The sequence below is a fragment of the Mus musculus genome, chromosome 10 (genome assembly GCF_000001635.26).
Source record: "Mus musculus strain C57BL/6J chromosome 10, GRCm38.p6 C57BL/6J".
In the NCBI taxonomy this organism is placed as follows: domain Eukaryota; kingdom Metazoa; phylum Chordata; class Mammalia; order Rodentia; family Muridae; genus Mus; species Mus musculus.
This window is the reverse complement of record NC_000076.6, coordinates 34,218,991-34,237,194: the sequence shown is the minus strand read 5'-3', so window position 1 is coordinate 34,237,194 and position 18,204 is coordinate 34,218,991. Positions and strand designations below refer to the sequence as shown.

The 18,204-nt window shown below is 42.4% G+C and overlaps 1 long non-coding RNA gene across 2 annotated transcripts in view; it reads left to right on the top strand.

Annotated features, from left to right (window-relative positions):
- Gm26564 overlaps positions 1-6,981 on the top strand; it is a 67,211-nt gene extending 60,230 nt beyond the window's left edge. The window contains exons 2-5 of one of the 2 annotated variants that reach the window (XR_871568.2): positions 3,622-3,788; positions 5,792-5,876; positions 6,121-6,288; positions 6,804-6,981. This is a non-coding gene — a long non-coding RNA (predicted gene, 26564). The remainder of the gene's footprint in view (positions 1-3,621; positions 3,789-5,791; positions 5,877-6,120; positions 6,289-6,803) is intronic. The other variant, XR_380238.3, reaches the window with a different exon arrangement.
- The last annotated feature ends 11,223 nt before the right edge of the window (positions 6,982-18,204 follow it).

The window sequence follows — 18,204 nt, the reverse complement described above, 5'->3', positions numbered from 1 at the left end:
ACAATCAATACATTTTTGCCACCGAGAAACCTGTTTATTACAATAGTGTAGAAATCAATTCGTTGAGGTTTTCTGAACCCATGAGAAGCATGTTCTGTATCCAGCTGGTTGTAGAAGTATTTTCCCTCTGAAAAGACTTGTCAACACGTTTCAAGAAGTCGGAGATGGTTGGTAAAGGGTTAGATGAATCTGATAGACAACACCTGACAGCTTGGTTAATTTAACATTTTAAGTATTGGTTGTGCGGCAGACAATTAGACATTCAGACCACTGGCCTTTATGTTGGCCACTTCTTGCCTGCAAAGGTTGAGATTTCAATGCATCCCATTCATTTGCTGAGCAAGCTATTTAGATTTAATGTTTTTGCAAGTATACAAACAGTAGTTGGTCGGACCAGCTGCAGACCAGTCCCAACAGCTATGACTTTTCTGGTCTAAATTTGACTTTGGAACGTGCTTTGGAGTTTCTCAATCCAGGTCAGGTGGCTGGTGGAGACGCCGACCAGTTTCTAATCCTCCTCCAAGAATGGAAGAGTTCAGACAGGGGAGAATTCAGACTACAAGTGCCAACTCAGGAAATATACTGGATGGTTTTGTGTCAACTTGGCAAAAGATGGAGATGTCACAGAGAAAGGAGCCTCCCTTGAGGAAATGCCTCAATGAAATCCAGCTGTGAAGCATTTTCTCAATTAGTGATCAAGGGTGGGAGGGCCCATTGTGGGTGATGCCATCCCTGGGCTGGTGGTCTTGGGTTCTATAACAAAGCAAGTTGAGCAAGCCAGGGGAAGCAAGTCAGTAAGTAACATCCCTCCATGGCCTCTGCATCAGCTCCTGCTTCCTGACCTGCTTGAGTTCCAGTTCTGACTTCTTTTGGTGATCAACAGCAATGTGGAAGTATAAGCTGAATAAACCTTTTCCTCCCCAATTTGTTTCTTGGTCATGATGTTTTGTGCAGGAGTAGAAACCCTGACAGGTTGCCTCCCTTTCCTCTGGATGAAACTTTAAATGCATTGCCCACAAATAAACAAGTTTGAACTCTTAATAACAGTAGGATGCCAGAGAGCTGCCACATCTTGGAGTAGCATTCTGCTCTGAGAAGGGATACAGCACAAAAGCTATTTGAGCACTTTGGGGTGGTAACAAGAACAGCTGCTTGCATAGTAGATCTCCTGTGACCAGTAGATCTCAAAGGATGGAGTCATGACCAGGGCACAAGCTGATGGGTCTTGAACTAATAGTCTCAGATGTGGTAGGTCTCAGAGGCTAAAAGCAGCCATAGGCTCGGATTCCTTTCAGCTCAACCAAGGTGGAAGTCTTGGAGGAATCAGGAACATGTTCTTCAGTTTACAGCAACCTGTGAGTCCTGGAGGCTGCTCCAGCCAGCTCAGGTGGAGGGAGCCTCAGTCATGCCTGTCCTTAGTGAATCTTGAAGGCAACTGGGCTTCCTCCTCTAATCAGCAAGCCAGCTGGCATCTGAGTGCTGACTCTTTAGGCTTCTCCAAGGAGAGCAGCAGCAGGGAGCTGCTGGGGTTGAAGTCTTCTTCCTCTGCTGCCTCTCTTGTCTCTGCAGCAGCCCTGGCTCAGTAGCCAAGGAAACTCTGAAACTACACAGAGGAAATGGTGGTGCTGCGCAATGAGTGTGGTTACTGCAAATAAAGTGAAAGGCAAAACCAATCAGGGGAGAGCTGTCAAACCGAGTAGAGGGGTGGACTCAGGGGGAGGGAATAGAACTCTATGCCTGCCAAAAGTTGATAGAAATTCACCATTCTGTCTGCAGGTCTCTTTCTGCTTGAAGTGGGGAAACGTCAGAAAGTGGCTGTTTTGGGTTGCCGTGGAGACCTTTGCAGGCTGCTTCTTGCTTCCCCTTGCTTTGCAGAGATTTCCTTTAGTTATCACCATTTTGTTTGTTTGTTTGTTTGTTTCCTTTGGCAACTGTTGCATCTGGATTAATGATATACACAATTTCTAGTTCACAAATGAGGAGAGAGAGGTTCTGGAATGTTAAAAATCTTTAATAATTCCAGTGTCTACTAAAGCAGAAAACCAATTAAGCTATGTTCTTTTTGTACTCAACCCTGTATCTTTTCTCATTCAATTTATAAAAGTATTCTCTTCTTTCATTAATATATTTATTTATTCACTTCACATCCTGATTGCAGCCCTCTTCCCCCTTTTCTTTCCACCCCTCTCTTCCCTGCCCCCACGGGCCCTGGCACATTAAGTTGAATCAGGGCTAAGAGCATCCTCTCCCACAGAAACCAGACAAGTATTCTTAGAGATGCATGCTATTTTAGTTTATAAACATATCGTTCTATAAATTTGCACATATCACTGTGACTACATTACTTTATTCTTTGCTTCTTAAGTAAGATCACGCAATTTATAGATACTTCCTTCCCCTTTACAATGTATTGCAGCTGCCTTAAATTAATGTGTCTTCTTTTATTTAGTAATCATTGTTGTAATCTGTTTGCACATTTGCCACCACTAGTAGATTCTAATACTGTTGAGGGCAATCTTAGTGATGTCATAGTCTCATCCTACCACATGGTTGTCTGCTGGATGTACAGCTAGGCTTTTCAACCTTCCCTTTACATGGAGGTAGCAGGTGGTCTCATCAACAGATGAAAAGAACGTCTTTAATCCCAGAACCAGGGAGGCAGAGATCTGTGCATCTCTATGAGTTCAAGGCCACTCTGGTCTACAGAGGGAGTTCCAGGACAGCTAGAGCTATTCAAAGAAACCCTGTTTCACACACACACACACACACACACACACACACACACACACACACACAAATCTCTCACTGCTACTTTCCAGTAAATTAAAGGCAATTTGTTAAGAATGCTAGCTACCTCTAGGTGGAGACAGGCCCTTGTCTCTTCACTTAGGGTTAATCCACGATGGTAATGTCAGAGACCTGACTAAGGCACCAGGAACAAATGGCTCAGGTGCCTATTTATCATATCAAAGCAAACCCTGGCTACCAGGTTCTTCCAGAATCCCTCAGTCCCTTTGTGGTCCAGGGTGCTCCTTGCCAGCAGTACCCCACCCACTACCATGAACATTCCAGCTGAGGGGCTGGGCAGCCCTTCCCCCAGTGGCTCTTCCCTATGCAATTCAGCCAGTTTTGCTATGCTGGTTCCTTTACCCCTTTTAACCCTTTCACCTTTTGACCTCTTTGCCTCTTGGTCTCCTGATCTCCCCTTTCCTGTCTCCCTTCTTCTGCCATAGCCAGGCTCATGTTCACTCTGGCCTCTGGGATGGCCCTGCTTCTGGCTATGCTCTCCCTCATATCTAAAATAAACTTCTCCTCCACCACACTAGAAGTAGTTATATGTTAATCCCAAAGATGGGAGGAGAAATACAAATCATCAGGGCCAAATTAATTAAACAACCCATTAAAGCTGTTTTATTCATGTACACAGGCTGCCTCCCCATAAGGTGGGGTTTGCAAGGTCTGCATGTGTGGAAGACAAAGTTTTTATAGCTCAGGAATAGGGGTTTTCCCAATGGGGGTGTGGAAATTGTCTATAGGAAGTGGTACTGTTAGGAGGTGTGGCTTTGTTGTAAGAAGTGTACCATCTGAGGGTGGGCTTTGAAGGTCTCCTCCTGTGCTCAGGTTCCACCCTTTTCGGAAGAGAGCTCCCTCCTAGCTGCCTGAGGATGCCAGTCTCTCCTGGTTGCCTTTGAATCAAGATGCAGAACTTTCAACTCTTCCAGCCCCAAGTCTGCCTGGATGCTGCCATGCTTCAGGCTATGATGATAATGGACTGAACCTCTGAACCTGTAAGCCAGCCCCGATTAAATGCTGTCCTTATAAGAGCTGCCTTGGTCAGGCATGGTATCTCTTCACAGCAATGGGAACCCTAAGACAAGGAGATTTGTTGGGCAAAATAGATATGGTTATAGGAGCAGAACGTAAACATACCAAGTTAGTCATAATGACCGCCTAAACCAAAGACAGGATTGCAAGGCCTCAGCAACAGGTGGTCATAAGATGGTAGCCATAACAACCCTTTTGAAACAAAGGTAGTGTTGCAAACAGTTATTAACTTTTTGACACCATTGCCCTTCCTAGAACAGGCAGAAGAGAACCACTTATAGTTAGGGTTACAGGTGAGGCATAGCCCAATGCTTAAGAAACAGAGGTTTAATCATGAACAGGAATGAACCTAGTTTGTTGTTACCATAAGGTGGCTTTTTAGCCTAAGATGGAGACCAGCTGGTTCTTCACATATCTTCCTTTTGTATTCTACCTCCGACCCCCCTTTTCATTCATGCAGCACCTAGAAGGCGGGTACTTTGCCGTCCTGGAACTCTCACCTCCCAGTGCAGCCCCTCAGAGCCAACTTGGAGTTTGGCTCTGTCTACCCACCCTTTAGAGTTGTTACTGTTATGTTTCCCTCTCCTCTGTCTTTTTCTTTTGGGAGCTGAACAGAATGCAGGTATGCCTTTAAATTGTTTAGCTAGAGTTCGGGGTCCTTATTCTTTCTCTAAAGCCCCTCTCTGTTTAGTGGCTTCAAGCCACTGGGGGATGACATTCCTGTAGCATTCTCTTTTCCTCTGAGCTTTTGTCCCTTCCCTTCCCCTTCCTCCCTCTCCCTTCCAGGCAGCTGTGAGATTTCTAGCTTGCCGGTCTTGGGGTTTTCCTTTTAAATTCTAATAAATTGCCCTCATGCTTCAGTTTATGTCTGTTCTTGAAATCTTGTATTAATGGGACCAAGAACCCTAATGAGGGACCTCAGAGTTTGAGGTATCATACAATGGCTCTCCTGGGAGACCCCAACATTTCTAGTAACACTTCCTTCCTGCCATTTAATTAGTTGGCAGAGAAAATCAACCATTCCTGCACCCCTAGAATTGGTCTTCATTTTTCTCTCTGAGGTCATTCCCTTTGCTCCCTTCATGCACACACTGCCCAGGTATCACAAGAAGATGTCCCTCTTAGGGAAAGTGATTGCATTCTTTGCTTCTGCTTGCTTGCACTGTCAGAAGTCATTATTTTGACCAAGTTTAGTTTAATCAGTATTTTTGTGAGTCCAGACAGGAGTACTACCTCATTCTTTAACATGGAATGTTGTTCAGTGGTCATGACTAAATGCTTGGTTTTTGTAAGGTGGGAGCAATGAATCATTATAATTATATTTTAAAAGAAACAAATAGGCTAGGATTAGGCTCCCTGAAGTCATGAAGGTCATAGCACTGGGGACCTCATTACTCTATACCAGTAGGAAGACTCTTTCTGGTTGGTTGCTATGAATCTGGTTTTGGGTAAACCCCATCTGTTTAAGGATCTACTTGCTTCCTTAAATTCCCAATGTGATCCTTCAGCAACTTAGCATGGGCGGTTATTTGGCTTTATTTATTCTGGTCTGCTGGGACTAAGTACAGGGCCAGTCTAAATGAACACCCCCTGTAAACTTTAAAAATCATTAGTTACAAGTGTCACTTTTGGATTTGCACTTCACATTTTAGTGTGTTTACTGTGTACATATAATCAAACATCAATGCTTTAGGATATGGGAAGAATTGTGTTATGTTTATATTTAATTATACTGTAAAATAAAACTCTGTTTTAGAAAGTTCAAGTATATGGATATATATCTTATACATAATATATAATAATATAATGTATATCTTGTAATATATTATACTTTATAATTATATGTTATATTTTTATAATTTTTTGTATATATAAATTATATAATATGTATTTTATATTATAATGTGTGTGTGTGTGTGTGTGTGTGTGTGTGTTTATGTTACCAGAAAACATGTCTCTTGAACAGGCTTCTGCTGACTCAGAGTCTATAGTGGAATGAGAAAATGCTATGCAAACCACCACCATTAAACAATAGGATGGAGTTCATTTTAGTAAGTCTTAGTTATCTAAATATAATAGTCATAATTTCTAAAAGTTGTGCAACAAATAAGCATTGTTTTAATACTAGTGTTATTACATTACTACCTGAGATATGTGTATGCTTTTCTGACATTTTAAAGAAATAAATCAAATTAAGTCTATATAAGTACACTGTGTTCAAATGTCTGACTTATTTTAGATTAAGTTCATGTTCTTTCTTACGAAAATACTAATCTTGGCATATCCTATTTTCAGCAGTCGTATTAAGCAGTAATTGCTATTAAGTTAGCAGTATCGGTGAGATCATCCTTCATGATCAAGCACACAGAGCATGAAAACAGTGAGACTGAGGGCGGCAGAACTCTGTGACTCTCAGACAAGAACTGTGTTTACATCTTTTTAAATGCCACATCCCTATGAACTGTGAGTACAACATGTCTCTATTCTGCGGATGAAAACACTGCGGCCCAGATAGTAATATTTGTTTGGTGCCTTAGCTGATGAGTGCAGAGATATAAATGTAAAATCTGTACTTACTGGTAAGTACAGAGTCTTCAAATAAACTAAATGCTAATGATATGGAAAACTTGTGGTGAAAATTGCTTTTAGATATAGTAAATAAAATGATTTTATATACTTATGAAAAATGCTCCATGAGATTTTTTTTGGATGGCTTTAAGGACATTAAGGATAAATTAAGGATTTGCTCTGATTTACCCAGGCTTTTCATTTTTTGCATGTAATAATGCTCTTCGCAGGTCTGGGGAAGGGGAAAGCAATATGAAATTTGGTATAATTAAATACATTGTATCTTTTGAAATAGGACATATGTACCCTCCCCCAACCTTGAGCAGGCTGGCTCAGACCTGCTCTGCCTTTGCCAGCTAGCACACCTAGGGTGGAGTCTTCCAATTTAGATAAGGTCTATTGTTCTGCAGTTTTCTCCAAGACTCCACAACCTGCTGAGAGGCTGAACCTGTCTTCCTGAGGAGATCCTGACTAACCAACAGCCTGGACAGAGTGATGACAATGCGACTAGAGCCTGGTGTAGTGGGGGATGGGCTTTCCCCTATTTAAGTTCAGACTCAAAAAGTAAACTTTGGCCCTTGATCTGTATCTTGTCTCGGTCTCTTTCTTCTCTCGTCATCGCTCCCAGCATCCCTCTCAGGAACTCAGTTCATGTAGCTGCTGGCAGCCTCAGACATAAATTTCAGTTACTTTGATTCTTGACACAGAAAATGACAATAGTCAGAATGCCAGCCGGCTCTGCTTCTGCCCTAGGAATGTCAAAGCAGTATAGCACACGTACAGAAACAGAGCTTGTCCCTGCAGGGTGGCTTTGCAGGAACTTGGCCAGCTTGAGTGCAATGGAGAAATAGCCTTCTCCAAGAGGTTTTCAGTGAAACAGCTCTCTTCATTCTGAGGTTAAAAAGGGCTATATAAACCTTGGGGAATAGGTGGTGGTGGTGGTGGGGCCTCAGGATAAGGGTACATTACTGGTTGATATGAAGGTGGTGAGAATGCTTCATTTACATAGAGAGGAATTCCAGGTGTTTGCTGCATATGTCCTTATAGGGAGAGAAGAAGTTAAAGCTGTAATTTGGCCACTAGGCTATGTGACTACCTCAGTGGTGATGGAGGGGGTTGTGTGTGTCACAAGGCTATGTGCCCGTGCATGCAGGCCCAGAACAATGAGAGAGCAATCCTTACTCCTGCACGTCTCAAGGTGAGATTTTCGGAGCTTGGACACTTCTCCACTCTTGCTCCAGGTTCCCGCCCTGTCCTCACTTGCCCCACAAGAGAGAAACTTGTTAAATTCTTTGCTGTAACTAGAGTTTTTTGTTTTCTCATCTCTCTTTCCTGTTCTGATCAGTTCATGTTTTCTCTCTCTATCATTAGTTACTGTGCATCCTTCCTTCATTAACTTGAGCCTTATGTACTCAAAATTAATGACAGTTCCCAGACTGAGCACCCACACTCAGAGAGGAAGGTTAGGCTACACGATTTGACCCACACCCAACCAGCTGCAGAATTCTTGTCCCCTAATTTGCAAAATCCACATTGCTTATTCCATTAACAAAGCTATGGTAGATACAGTATAATGCTAGAGAGTGCTTTCCATTCTCTAGCAAAGCTCTGTACAGGCAATAACACGTTTATACAACACAAAGAAACCACCTGTGAGTTTGTCAGAATTCTCCAGATTCCTGTTGGCAGGGGTCTCTGGAACTCCGAGGGCTTGTCCAGACTTCCCTGCCCAGGAACTGCGAAGCTCTTCCAGGGGTTCAAACACCTAAACCGAGTACATCTGTGCTCCTGCTTCCTCCTGCACGTTCATGAGAAGCCCTGCTCATCCATATTCATTTGAGTAGCACTCTCCTGTTCAGTAGATACATCAGCTTCTCTTCTAGTCTTTCACAGGCTGGAGCAGTCCAGGGTAGCAGCTGCCCCCACCCCAGGCCTGTTCATCTGCTCACCATATTCCAGTGGCCACATGTCCTGAACTTTTCCTCCCCTGGAGCTGATGTGGCCACTCTAGGCTTCCAAAACCTTACATAATGTTAATTCTTAGAACATTTACAAGTTGTTAGGGGACATGTATCCACCCACATAAAAATCCTTGACTTTTCTTTTTTTCTATGTCTTTCTGTCTATGTCTTTCTTTCTTCCCCTTCCTTCCTTTTCTTTCTTTCTTTTCTTTCTTTTTGTCTGTGTCTTTCTTTTCTATACCTTGGGGGTCGGGGGGTGGTTCAGTTAGAGTGAAAAAAAGTCTTTAGATGTCTTTCACAACTGATATTTGTGCTTGTGAAGTAAAGTGGTAAATACAGTGGGAAAGAAATCTTTTCCTATAAATTCAGCCATACAAAGTTATGAAATATTTTTCCATTATTATTTTACCAGTAGAATGATCAGCACTATGCTTAGGAGGAAGGGTCTCTCACTGAACACGACATGACTGATTGGCTAGACTGGGTGGCCAGTGAGCACTGATTTGCTGTTCCTGGGCTACACGTGTTCAGCACTAGGCCCAGAGGAATAGCATAATCAGGTATTTACTAAAGGACCTCTGGTGGTGGGTTTAACAATAGACTAGCATTGCTTGAGACCACTCACCTGGCTCCTGCCTTTAGCTGATCTTAATTAAGGGTTGTTCCTATTCTCAGTTGTAAACACTGCCTGGCTCCCCCTGGCTTTTTATGTATGCATTTTCTTTGTTTTGTGTCAATGTACCTTGGCGAATGTATTCGTCTAGCTTTCTTGTTTTTCTTCTGTATTAAAAGTCTGGTGCTTGCTTGGAAAATTTTCATTCATATACACACTCTCTCTGGGTTTGTGTCTGTTTGTCATCCGCGCCGACTCCTTACTCACCTGTAACCTGAACCCTGAGTTTTCCTGCAGATGGAGGACCTGACTGAAGTCCATCTGCAGCACAGAATGAATTGTACACTAAATATGTTTCATGATTTTATGCATCATATAAAGATTTGTGTGTGTGTGTAAGACATAATGTAAATACATGCATGCACTCATATTAGAGGGTACAGTTGCCTATGTGTGGGAATGTGGAAGCCAGAGGTTAAGCTCTATCTTTCACTACAAGTCTTTCACTTATTTTGGGGGGGGGGGCAGGGGTGTTATTGAACCTGGGGCTCACCATATCAACTAGACTGGTTGGCCTGTGAGCCCCTAGCACCTGCCTGTCTCCACCCCATACTTCCCAGCACTGATGTTATAGGCACTGTTGACCGTGGTGGATGTTCCTGGTTGTCAACTTGACTATACCTGGAATGAATTACCATCCAGAATTGGAAGGCTCACCTGTGATCCTGATCTTGAGGCATGGTGGCTATGAAAAGCTTAGGCCCAGGCAAGGTATTACATGCTTTTAATACCAGAACACTAAGGCAAGGAGATCCCTGAATTCAAAATCACCTGGGACAAAGCAAGTCCCAGATCCAGACATGTTAGTATACAAGTTTAATCTGGGCCACACCTTATTCTGGAGACCTACATAAGGACATTGGGAGAAGGAAGACCTCTCTTCTTTGCCTGCTTGCCTTGTGGGACTGAGCAACTGCTAGATCCTTGGACTTCCATTCATAGCTGCTGCTGACCTTTGTTGGAAAGTTGGACAACAGACTGTAAATCAACAACAAATTCCCTTACTATATAGAGGCTACCCATAAATTCTGTGACTCTGGAGAACCCAGACCAATACAGAAATTGGTACCAGCATAGTGGGGTAATCCTGTGACAACCTGACCATGTTTGGGGGTAGAAATGTGGAAGGACTTTGGACTTTGAGCTAGAAGAGCCATTGGGATGTTAAGAGCTCTGTGGGGGTGTTCTTCAGGAACTTGGGAGATAATGTTGAGAACAGTGCAAATGATGGAGGCCTGGCTTATAAAATTTCAGAGGGGAGACTGAAGACTCTTATCAGGGATGTTGCTATTTTGATTTTGAAGATTCTGTGGCTTTGGTTAGCTGGGGCTGAAGAATCAGCTGTGATTAACAAGATACCAGAAATACTAAAGTGAAACCTTTGCATTACTGGGACTATTGATGCTGGTTAGCTGGAACTAAGAAATTAGTGGTGATGAAGAAGAGACCAGCATTACTGAGGTAAAATCTTCTGGGATATATTTTCTGAGAGCACAAAGAGGCTGTACCAGAGATAGCCAAGGCTGTACCTTGTGTTGCAGCTGGACTTGGTAATGTGTAAGAGTTGCCCAAGTCTTACTGGTTTTGAAGACATGAAGGGGTCATGCAGAGAAGCTGAGACTCGGCACTGTGAGAGGCCATAGAAGGCCATTGGTGAAGGCACAGCTTTAGTTGCAATTGATGGCCCAGAACTGAAGGGGTTATGCAAAGGAGTTGAGGCTTGGCACCATGAAGAGAGCCTATAAGAGGCTATAGGTGAAGCCTAGTTGCAGCAGAAGACAGCAGTGTTTTGGAGATGTCAGTACCATAAAATGACCACCAAGAACAGCAGTAGCTGTAGAGTACAGGCAGCTGGAGCATAGAAGGCAGGTGTGTGCTACAAAGGGCAGGGCTGGAGAAGTGATCCAAGCCCTTAGAAGAGCCCAGAAGATCATGAGTGGATCCCAGACATTGGATGATTAGAGTTTGATTTTGCTTTAGATTGTGACTGTGCCCTGCTATTTTTCCCTCTTGAAGGAAGAAAGTATCTTAGTGGAGCCCACAGTTAGGAGATTTTAAACTATAAAAAGATTTTGGATTTTAAAAGAGGTTGGATATTTTAAAGGGGTTGAAATTTTTTCTTTTTTTTTATTAGATGTTTTCTTCATTTACATTTCAAATGCTATCCCCTTTCCTAGTTTCTGCTCCAAAAATCCCCTATACCCTGCCCTCCCCCTGCTCCCCAAACCATCCACTTTAGTATGTAAGAATTTGTAAAGACTGGGACTCTTAAAATTATTAAGATCTTGGGGACGAATAAGAAAGTAAGGGTTGAGGCTTAATAGTGATGTTTTTGTGTGTCAAGTTGACAAGGGGTCAATTGTACTGGCTGGTTTTGTGTGCCAACTTGACAAAGGCTGAAGTTATCACAGAGAAAGGAGCTTCCCTTGAGGAAATGTCTCCATGAGATTCAGCTCTAAAGCATTTTCTCAACTAGTGATCAAGGGTGGGAGGGCCCATTGTGGGTGATGCCATCCCTGGGCTGGTGGTCTTGGGTTCTATAACAAAGCAAACTGAACAAGCCAGGGGAAGCAAGACAGTAAGTAACATCTCTCCATGGCCTCTGCATCAGCTCCTGCTTCCTGACCTGCTTGAGTTCCAGTCCTGGCTTCCTTGGTGATGAACAGCAGTATGGAAGTGTAAGCTGAATAAACCCTTTCCTCTTCAACTTGCTTCTTGGTCATGATGTTTGTGCAGGAATAGAAACCCTGACTAAGACAGTGACCATACATCTTTTCCATGGGTGCTGGGTGTTAGCATTCTGTCTAAGCTCCGCCCCACAGTTACCTGGCAACAGGTAGGCCTGACCCACTATAAAAGGGGCTGCTTGCCTCCCTCTTTGCTCTCTTGCTCCTCTTTTGCACTCTTGCTCTTTCTCTGCTTATCTTCCCCCTTTCTCCCCATTCCCATGGCCAGCCTCTACTCCTCTACTTGCTTTCTTGCTCTCTCTCTCTCTCTTCCTTTTTCTACCCTCTCAACTCCCTTCTCAGCATGAGCCTACCGAGGCACCCCTTCCCATACCCCTCCTAGAACACATTCCCCACTCTTTGTGCTTTTATAGACACAACACTGGGGTCAGAACTCAATTCTCACACTTGTGCAGCAAGCACTTGACCCCTAAATAGGGCTAAGATGTAGCTCTCCTTCCAGTGCTTGCCTGTGTATTAGATCCTAGCACAGCTGGGGAGGGGGAGAGGTAATACATTCTTCCTTTTCTAGAGTTTAGGGATCTAACCTATAGCTTTAAGAGAGTAACTAGCTGAATTCAATTGTAGTTTTGGAGGTTTTGCTTTGTTGTCTCATACTGTTTTATCTAGGCTTTTGTTTTTCTTCCTTTGTTTTTCTTACCCTACAGGGCTTTTATTTTTATATTTTGGTTTTTGATTTTTGTGCTTTTAGGAGTTTTCTGTATGTGTCAGTGTGTTTTTATGTCTATATATGTTTCTTTTGCTTTTTTTTTTTACTTTCTTTTTTCATTTGTTTGTTTTGTCATTTGTTTGTTTTGTCCTATTTGTTCATTTTTATTTTATTATTACCTCCTCTTTCCTTTTTTTCTTGTTTTTGTTTTTTGTCTTGTTTTTTGCTTTTTTTTTCCTTTTAGATGCCTGTTTGTTGTCTAATGAGAGAGAACAAGGATGTGGATTTGGGTGGGTGGGAGACAGCTAGAATCTGGGAGGAGGTAGGGGAGAGGGGGAGAGGGAGAGAGGGGGAGAGGAAACCAAAACCAGAATATATTGTTTGGCTGGGGGTAGAAATATATTTTCAATTTAAAGAAAGAGTAATTAACTCAGATTGAAAATTAATTTTCAATTTTTATAAAGTGATTTCTGTTTTAAGAATATAGAATAGTAAGACAATTAGAAACTGATGAGGCACTAATATTCTTTTGTTGTTTTTTTGTTTTTTGTTTTTTGTTTTTGCTTGTTTGTCTGTTTTTTGCCTTTTTTTTTTTTTTTTTTTTTTCGAGACAGGGTTTCTCTGTATAGCCCTGGCTGTCCTGGAACTCACTTTGTAGACGAGGCTGGCATCAAACTCAGAAATCCACCTGTCTCTGCCTCCCAAGTGCTGGGATTAAAGGCATTTAAAAATAAGATGTGGTGAAGAACTATGTAAAGGCCATTGCAATATGGTCTGCATTTTCTGGGGGACCTGCATATGTCTTTGCATGTAAGCTCCTTATGAATAAGCACTGCTGTAGAGGAGGAATGTGTTTGTGGATGTGCAGTCAGGAGTGGGGGAAGGGTGCCTCTGCAGGCCCATGCCAAGGTATCCCTTATCACTGAGGGACCAGCCACACGATGGTATTGTATAGAATAGAGTTTATTCAGGTCATGGGGAGGGGAGTTGAGAGGATAGTGGAGACAGAGAAAAGCAGAGAGAGAGAGAGAGAGAGTAGAGGAGTAGAGGTCGGCCATGAGCACGTGGAGAGAGCAGGGAGGGGAATGGAAAGAGAGGTGCAGCAGGAGGAAGAGGACAGAGGAATAGCAAAAAAGAGAGAGAGGGGGGAGAGACAGAGAGAGACAGAGAGAGAGAGGAAAGGAGAAAGAAAGGGGGCAAGAAGCTCCTTTTATAGTGAGTCAGGCAAGCTTGGCTGTTGCCCGGTAATTGTGGGGTGGAGCCTAGACAAAATCCGAACAAGCACCATGAGAAAAGTCATTCTTTTTATATTATAAATGCTGACTTGAGCAAACTCTGTATAAATCAACATGAAAATCAAATTTTAACTTTGCAAGATCATGAAATTCTACCAAATTATTCTCAAAAAAAAAAAAAAAGGCAATGAGTGGGAATTAATAATTCAAAGACCTGGGTTGGAGAGATGGCTCAGCAGTTAAGAGTACTGACTGCTCTTCCAGAGGTCCTGAGTTCAATTTCCAGCAGCCATATTGAGGCTCACAACCACCTGTAATGGGATCTGACAACCTCTTTTGGTGTGTCTGAAGTCAGCTATAGTGTACTCATATACATAAAATAAATAAATAAATCTTAAGGAAAACATAATGCAAAGACTCACTGATATAGAGTCTACTCACGTAATGAACCAAGAACCTAGGAGTCAAAAGCTGGCTGACATTCAGTACAGTTCCTTAAACAGCAGAGGATAAGACTCCACATCTCAGACCTTCATTAATTATTCTCCGAATAAGCTATGCTTTACATACATATGGTTGTTAATGTAAACACTACAACTTTCCTTCCAAAAACAAACAAAAAGTATGTCATGGTGGCTTGAGCCACTCAGGAGGCAGAACAACACAACAAGCCACCTTGGTTGACAGAGTGATTTCCTGGGCACCCAGAAGCACAAGGTGAAACTCACCTCATAAAACTATTAAAAATAGCTCTTAAGTGTTTCCCATGACTTTAGACATGACGAACATAGATTAATTATATAAAGATTTTCCTGGCATATCATCTGGATTGTTGTTTTGTTTTGTTTGTTTGTTTGTTTGTTTGTTTTTGGTGGTGGTGGGAAGCTGAATCCTGCTTTAGAAAACATTCCAGTCTCTGTTCTAAATTGTGCTATTTTCTGTAGAATGTGCAGACTCATGCCCATCCATAAACAGCTGCCTTCATGGGTTTAAGTCAATACTGTGTCTACATAGTGGTTAGTAGGACACTTGGGCTTGTTTTTTTAGTCCCTCTTTCCTTCCACATGGTCAGCACCACTGAGAACTTCCTATAGCAGGAATGTGAAATGTTTCCCTCCCTCTGAAGCCCAGAGCCCTTCAGGAAGTCAAGATGATGATGCTGGCCCACACCCAGCTATTCTGGCAGCAGTAAATTAACCCTTACTGTACCTGAGAGCAGTGTTTGCAGTGTGATGGAAGTGAAAATGAGCCTGCTGTGCCATCCTCAGATCGTCAAACTCTCATTCTTTACTTAAGAAACATGGTAACGATCCAGCAAACTTGCATTTTAATTCCTTTTTAAGAAGATTTAGTTATTCATTTTATGTATGTAAGTATACTGTCACTCTCTTCGGACACACCAGAAGATGGCTTCAGATCCTATTACAAATGGTTGTGAGCCACCATGTGGTTGCTGGGAATTGAGCTCAGAACCCTTAGAAGAGCTCAGCCAGTGCTGTTAACATCTGAGCCATTTCTTCAGCCACATTTAAATTCTTTTTTTTTTTTAAAGTACTAGAGTCTTTTTTTTTTTTAAGATTTATTTATTATATGTAAGTACACTGTAGCTGTCTTCAGACACACCAGAAGAGGGAGTCAGTTCTTGTTACAGATGGTTGTGAGCCACCATGTGGTTGCTGGGATTTGAACTCTGGACCTTTGGAAGAGCAGTCGGGTGCTCTTACCCACTGAGCCACCTCGCCAGCCCCAAATTTAAATCCTTAAGGGCTACTTTTGTAACTGACTGTCATGTGTTTTAGCCTCTAAATATATCACAATGGCTTTGTGCTGCATTATGTTAATTTCTAATTAATTAAAAACTTCATTATTTTTGCCTCATAGAATGGTAACATGCTTTCTGAAATATTTAGTAGTGCTTAACAAGGGAGGAAAACATGCAAGAGAGAGAAAGGCCTGTCAGCCAGGGGCAGAAATCTACTCGTGTTTTGCTAAATGGACAGATAGGTAAACTGCCTTCTAAGTAACTCATATTGGTAGACTACCACTGCTCTCAGCCCTGTTCAGAGAGCCTCTTTCTCCACCAGTGATGACTAATTCAGAGACTCTCACCTTGTGGAAAGTGGAGGGAGAATAAATGACTATTGAGTGCCCAGTCCTAAATGGGGCATCTATAACACACTCCCAAAGCCCAGGGAACCTTGTAGAAAAGGCACTGGAGAGAATTTAAGAGCCAGTGGATGGTGTGTGTGTGTGTGTGTGTGTGTGTGTGTGTGTGTGTGTGTGTGTGTTATGAAATACTAGTTTCTGAATTTGAACACTCTAGCAGTTATGGATAACTACATAAGACCCATCAAATGTGGGTTCTTTAACATTCCATCATGGGTCTGGAGTGAGAGGTTATGGAGCCAAACCCTTTCTCCAGGAGCTTTCAGAAGCTAATGGTTGCCAGGGGAAGGTGTTCCATTGTCTAGAGTGGTGTAGCCTCATATTCCAGTAGAATGACCCCATCCATGCTTATACAAGAAACGCTAATTAAATACAGTATGAAACAGGTATGAAAGTAGAAAGAGAGTTATTCAGGAAGAAAGGAGAGTCATCAGGAGTAGGAGGCTGGTAAGTGGAGCTAGTGAGTTGTAATATAAACACTATATTGTAGAAATACATGGAGTTGTCAAAATGATGTTAAATTTAAATTTGTTTGTTTTTGAGACAGGGTCTCACTATGTAGCTGTCTGTCTGTCCTAGAACTCACTATGTCCTCGAACCACAGAGATCCACCTGCTTCTGTCTCCTAAGTATTGGGATTAAAGACATGTGACACTACCACCTGGCTTAGATTATTCTTAATAAGCCCAAAGTCCTTACAAAGCAGTTTGGACACTCAGTTTTGTGTGCATTTAGGAACTTGATTTTGTAACCACAATGCTTTTTCATCCGCTGTGAATGGTGAGGACTTGTGGAATGTTAATCTCAATGCTGCTTGAACCTGGGAGTCATCATTGCATTACCTCACACTTTTCTAGGTTTCCTGCTCACACTGGCAGTCTGGAGTTATGGAAATATTAAGTCCCATCATCGGATATTTATCAATACATATAATCTCATTTTTCCAAGTTTCTATTGGCCTTTAAGGTTCATTTCAATCTCTATAGATCACATTTAAAAAGATAAAATCTCCATGCTCAATACTACTCTCTCTCTGGTCCCTTCCCTCTCTCCTCTCCCCTCCCCCTTTCTGTCTCTTTTCCCTTCATAGGGTTTTATTGCTGTGAAGAGACACCATGATCACAACAACTTTTTTTTTAAGATTTATTTATTATTATATGTAAGTACACTATTGTTGTCTTTAGACACACCAGAAGAGGTTGTCAGATCTCATTACGGATGGTTGTGAGTCACCATGTGGTTGCTGGGATTTGAACTCAGGACCTTTGGAAGAGCAGTCATTACCTGCTAAGCCATCTCACCAGCCCCACAAAGACTCTTATAAAGAAAATGTGCGCCGGGCGTGGTGGCGCACGCCTTTAATCCCAGCACCTGGGAGGCAGAGGCAGGAGGATTTCTGAGTTCGAGGCCAGCCTGGTCTACAAAGTGAGTTCCAGGACAGCCAGAGCTAGACAGAGAAACCCTGTCTCGAAAAACCAAAAAAAAAAAAAAAAAAAAAAAGAAAATGTGCCGGCTGGTTTTGTGTGTCAACTTGACACAAGCTAGAGTCAAAGAGAAAGGGGCTCAGTTGAGGAAATGCCTCTATGAGATCTGGTTGTAAGACATTATCTCAATTAGTTATCAACAGGGGTGGGCCCAGCCCATTGTGGGTAGTCCTATCCCTAGAGTGATGGTCCCAGGTTCTATAAGAAAGCAGGTTGAGCAAGTCACGTGAAACAAGCCAGTAAATAGCATTTTTCCATGGCCTCTGCTTCAGCTCCTACCTCCCCAGGTTCCATCCCTGCTTGAGTTCCTGTCCTGATTTCCTATAGTGATAGGCTATGATCTGGAAGTATAAGCCAAATAAACCCTTTTCTTCCTAAGTTGGTTTTTAGTCATGGTGATTTTGTTGTGGCTGTAGAAATGCTAACTAAAACAGAGAAACATTTAACTGGAGTTGGCTTACAGGTTCAGAGGTTTAGTTTATTGTCACCGTGGCGGGAAGCATGGCAGCATCTAGGCAGACATAGTATGGGAGAAGGAATTGATATAGTTCTACATTATGCACAGATGGCAAGAAGTAAATGCCACATTGCGCATGGCTTGATCATTTGAGACCTCAAAGCCCACCCACAGTGACACAATTCTTCCAAGAAGGCTATACCTACTCCTATAAGGGAACACCTCCTAATAATGTCACTATGGGCCTATGGGGGCCATTTTTATTCAAACCATCACAGCCTCTGTGTCCTGTCCACATCTCTATCCCTATCCTCTCTTCCTCTTTCTCTCTTTCTCCCTCTCCTCCCCTCCCCTCCTCTCTTATTCTCTTTCCCTCCCTCACATCTTCCTGAGACAAGGCTCAAACTATATATCTTAGGCTTCCTTTGACCTGCAATTT